General features: G+C 50.5%; 1 pseudogene; it reads left to right on the forward strand.

Moving 5' to 3' along the window:
* The first annotated feature begins 3,180 nt into the window (after positions 1 to 3,180).
* Positions 3,181 to 5,042, forward strand: LOC149356397 (uncharacterized; annotated as a pseudogene).
* The last annotated feature ends 420 nt before the right edge of the window (positions 5,043 to 5,462 follow it).

Here is a 5,462-nt window from a genome sequence, read left to right on the forward strand (position 1 = left end):
AAAGAAGGAAAAAGAGCCATGCCACTGCTCGGATAAGAACTCGTGACTTCTGGGGGTTGCGGGTTGGATACCACCAGACGTTATGTATTTGGTGGCACATTTTCTTCCATATTATTTATAGCTAATGAACAGTTTACAAACATGTGACATCAATTTTTTCTTTTCATTACCAACAGCAATAAAAATATTCTTTGCTTGCCATGGTGTCAGTCTGTTTATCTGTGATGTATCTTGACGAGTCCCTCAACTTCCTTCTGCACATCAACTCATGTTAGTTTCACAAACTACTACTTTGAGTGCAACAATTTCATGGATCAATAGACAATCTAATATCAGGTCTTTGCTTTAGTCAAAGCTGAGGCCCCGAAGGTGCCATTCATTACATGAAGACACCTGTGCCATGGATTTTACTTCATTCTCAAGCCATTTAACCTCGGGGGCTTTTGTCTAAGAGTATGTGTGTTACTGCCTCGTGGCTTTTCTTCAGCCGCATACAGTGACTCCTATAAATTCCCCGTTTGCCATGTTGGTGAACAACTCAAAACTTTCACCAAAATTCAAAAGGCTATAAGCTGAAGGTGCGCAAACTAATATGTTGAATTGAAATTAGGTGTTGTAAATGAAAGTAAGGGTGCAAAAGTGTTCATTGCTTCAAAAAATTAATGTGCCACAATTCAGCCTTGCTTAGCATCCCATATGACAAAATGCACAATTACTGGAAAATCTGTATTTGTTTGCAGCATGCCCATTTTCAAGCTACAACGATAGACATGAAGTCTGCACGTTCACCTCAATAACAGGTTTTCCACCGTACGATACAAAATGTGGTAACTGCTTGCAAAAGCAAGCTGTTGGAATATTCGACTTGCTTTTTCAGCGCAAAAAAACACAGGAAAAAAATGTTTGACTGGACAGAGTGGTAATTAAAAACTTGTGTTTTATTGAAAGACCACTTGGTTAAATACAGCTGGTACGCTTATCAACAAAAAAAGAAAGATGACACACAAGGGCTTATAAGTTCCCGAAAATTACACCAGCCTTCGAAGTGAAACTTGGCAATTTTCAGTGTTACCGGTATATCAACTAGCCTGTAAAAATGCCCTTTGAAATATGCTATTAGAACAGTGAGTCTCCAAAAAATCTCTCTCCTGCTACCAAATGAGAATAAAATGGTCTTCCACACGTTATCCGCCGCCGCTGTTTCGTCTGTGTAAGTCACACGCCTTGCAGCCGCTGAATCTCTGGCCGTAGACGCTGTGTTGCGATCTGCAGGCAGCACTGCGTAGTTCGGCGGAGGTACTGGCCGGGTGCCTGAAACTTTCTTGGCAGCTGCTGGCCTCACGGTATAACCATGCTCTTTTGCAAGGTCAGCAATATCTTGGAGCAGTTTCTCCTTTTCATCGTACTGCTCTTCTGTTCCTGATCTGCACATGTCCACGCCAGTACATAAGTTAACAAGATTGCTTAGTGCCCTGAGTGGTGCAGTTGCACATATGTCACTGGCTATTTAAGCTAGACGAATTTTTGAACGTGCTAATGAATTTTCATGCATTTTTCAAAACTGCCTGAATTCTAGAGCACCAGAAATGTTAGAACCAGCACAGACTTAAGCTTGCTTCAATTCCTTTGCAGACACCGCTCCAGCGCTTTGAGTATACGTTTCCCCAGGAGGTATTACCATCTCCTCGCTATTTATACATAACAAACTAACAAACAAACTGGAATTTGTACTTACTTGCGGAGATTCACGCGGTCATTGTGCCCAAACTGTGCCAGCAGCAGGTCTTGTGAAGGTATAGGATGCGCAATCAAAGGACGAACCACGAAGAAAGACACAGGAACACACACAAGCGCTGTGTGTGTCCCTGTGTCGTTCTTCGTGGTTCGTCCTTTGATTGCGCATCCTATACCTTCACAACATCATGTACCAACTAGGCCCAACCCAAGTTTTGTTGCAGCAGCAGGTCGCACCGGTCGTGGATGGCTGGCGGAGAAAATTTCTTCTTAATTGCATTGTGCAAATTGTTCGAAACGGTCACCCACCCGCCAATTCCCCCTTCAAAAGGATTTGTGGCTAGCACTTCCCGCAACATAAAAATGTCATCTGTCACGGTGAAGCGCAGCCGCGCAAGAGTCGCTGTCTTTGATGCTGCCATGGCAGGAGACGCGACGATAACTAACATTTCATGCGCTATTTCTCTTCCTAGTCGCCGTGGCTTTGACTTCGTATTGAAAAACACACGGTAAATATTTTTACCCAGTGCACGCTTCCGCTTCCTGCGTTTCTATGACAACCTCGTAAACACTCCCTGTTAGGGCTACGATCGATGAGTTCGAGAGCCGTTTTAGAAAAATAAGGCATTTTACGGTTCAATCTTTGCAGTCGAGTGAAGTTGAAACGAATCGAAGTCACGCGGCACCATTTATTTACGCTTCGAATAACTCACTGCGACGCATCCACGGTAAACACACGGTGAAGTGAGCAGTCCCCGCTTCGATGCACGCCGCCATGTTTTCTACGCTATCCAGCGTTAGGGGGCGCCGCTATTTCGCCGATTTAGCGTTAGCGTCGCCCGCTCACGCAAAGAGCCAAGGGCCGATAGCGTTCTGCGCATGCGCAGTGGCGTCCCGCTATTCCCCTATGACCCAAAGCGATAGGGTGACGCTATACTAAAGCTCTCTATTAGCAACTCCGCGCCCCGTGGAGGACAGGTCCCCGCCCCCGCTTCGGCTCCATGCGACGCTCAACGAGCCGGAACGTCCGACTCGCTGCTGCCGAGCGCGTCGAAACATCAGCTCCAACTCGAATCGTCGAACGCTCAGGTTGGTTCACATTCAAGCGACTGAGCGGCGTGTTGCGGCGAAAAATTCATCGCCGTGCCGGGTGGTGTTGCCAGCATCCGAGGCGAGCGGACGCGTGTCACATGCGCTCCGCAGTTTTTGGGCTTTTTAACCCGTTCAACCCGACTGGACCACCAAAATTTTGGCAGGGAATGATGCCGGAAGTGAAGAGGACCACGAGGACCTCAAATTCAAGCCGGTGATTCCAATATTTTAGATTTTTTCAGCATTTGAATTTTCCATGTGGCCGGCCAGGCGTTAAGTCTAACGAGGCTTAGCAAGAGAGCGGAGCTCTGCGGCCTCCCCGGCCTCGGCCCGAGCTAAAGATGACCCGGAGCGATGTCCCGAGCAAGTGACCCCAGCTACGACCGACCCTCAGCGACAGGCCCGACAAGATTTTCGGTCGACTCGCAAGAAATCATGGAGGAAGACCTCCAGGACACCACCGAAGCGACTCCCGAGCAACAGGTCCGAGGCGGACCCGTGGCGGCGGGCAGCCAAGCCCTAGGAAGCAGCACCCCATCGACGCAACGCTCACAAGTAAGCAACAATGGAGGAACCGACGCAGAATGGGAAATCGCCATGTCGAGAAGGCAGAAGAGACGGCAATGCAGCGATAACAAGCAGCAAGTTTTGGCGGGAACGAGCCTAGGGAACGGGCCTTCCCTAGGCGCGGCGAAGGTCACCGATGGAACTCGAGCTGCGCCGGAGAGGAAGAGAGAGTAGGAGCGCCGAGGCGGAGACTGCCGCCGCTCCCCAGAGACGACCTTAAAATAGTCCTTCGGCCGAGGGGACTCGCTGTTAAAAACCTGCAGACGCACCAAGTGGCGCGGGCGGTAGTCGCGGCTACCTAACAAGGATGTAAGGCGGAAGACCTCATCATCCGACTGCGCAACGGATCGAACATCATCATCATCAGCACCGACAACGAAGAAGCGGCCCAGAAGATTAGGCGCATCATGCAGCTGAGCTTCGGGGGCAAGAGCTACGCCATCAACGCCCACGTGGCAGCACCAGAAGGAACGCTGCGCGGGGTCGTCCATGGCGTGGACCTGCGAACCTCACCGGAAGAACTCAAGACCAACCTCAGAGTCCGCACGCAAGGCGTGAAGATCCTGGCAGCCAGAATGCTCGGGAAATCCAGCACGGCCGTGATCAACTTCGACGGCCCCATTCTCCCGAAGCAGGTGCTGTACTACGGCGGGGAGATGTGGTGCTACCCGTACCGGCCCACGAGGCAGGTTTGCTACGCCTGCGGCCAACAGGGGCACCGAATGGACGTCTGCCCGAACCCGGAAACCAGGACCTGCAGGCAGTGCGGATGCCAGAATCCGGCGGCAGGGCACCAATGCACGCCCAAGTGCCTGCTGTGTGGCGGCGATCACGCGGTTGACACGAGAGACTGCAAACAACGCCTCAAGTCAGCGAGCGATCTGCGGTGGGGACCCCAGCAGCAGCAGCGGCGCAGCCGACGCCGCAGCCGGGGAAGAAGACCAAAATGGTTTCGGGACGAGAGCCAGGACCCGGGCCGGAGCAGCCGCGGCAGCAGCCGGAGCCAGAGCCGAGGGTCCAACCGGGACGGGTCCTACCCACCCCTGGGCAACGCCAGCTAGCAACAGCCGCAGCAAAAGCAGCAGCCGTGGCAACAGAAGAAGAAGAGAGGCGGAGGTGTCAAGGTGAGCTGGGGAGACGGCCCTCCCAAATCACTTTGTGCTCCGCACTCTAACACTAACAACATACAAACCACACAAGACAAACAACTATTAGAAGAGATTACGAGCCTCAGGCGCGAACTCGAGCAAAGTCGCGAGGAAGCGAGGCAACTAAAGAAACAACAAAACGACATTATCAGAGAGAAACAAGAAATGAGGGCGGGTTATTCGCCGGCTAGAACGCCGACTCCACCACCTCAGGCGATGGACATGGCGCAACAAAACCACGAAGGGGGAAACCCCATTGATGATATAAAAAACCTCATAATGGCTCTACAGGGACAGATGCAGCAAATGCAAAGTGAACTGCAACAGAAAAAACTAAAGTTTGCCCTGCAAGAACAGAACTTTAGAGCCTATGTTAAAAACCAGACCACGCAAAGAACCACCAACGACGCCAGAGACAGACTATACAACGAACGCAGGTTCGGCGCAGAGACCCCCAAAACAAACTACAATAACAAAACATGGCAGAACGCCACCAACTAGAACTTTGGCAATGGAACTGTAGGGGGTACAAGCGTAAGCAAGGCCTCCTGCAGAAATTCATATACACCAGAGGAACCTCACCGGATGTAATTTTGTTACAAGAAACAAACACCCCAACACTCAGGGGCTACACGTGTCAGGAAAGCGGTCCCACTGAGACCCTCATAAGCAAACAAGTAGTAGCCATAGCACACAAAGAAATAGAGGACACCCAGGTCGAACACGTAATTGCAGGGATAATTCCCAAAAAAAAAACAAATTCCAAAAGCACCTATATCGTAAATCTATACAGCCCACCCAAGCAAACAAATAGGAACTTTATTAGGCTCTTTGCGGAGGCGAAAAAGTTGGCGGGACAAAACACCTTAATCATAGCGGGCGACTTTAACGCCAAGAGTCCGAGATGGGGCTATAACAGAA

The sequence above is a fragment of the Amblyomma mixtum genome, chromosome 3 (assembly GCF_055824585.1).
Source record: "Amblyomma mixtum isolate Tamu chromosome 3, ASM5582458v1, whole genome shotgun sequence".
NCBI classification, from domain to species: domain Eukaryota; kingdom Metazoa; phylum Arthropoda; class Arachnida; order Ixodida; family Ixodidae; genus Amblyomma; species Amblyomma mixtum.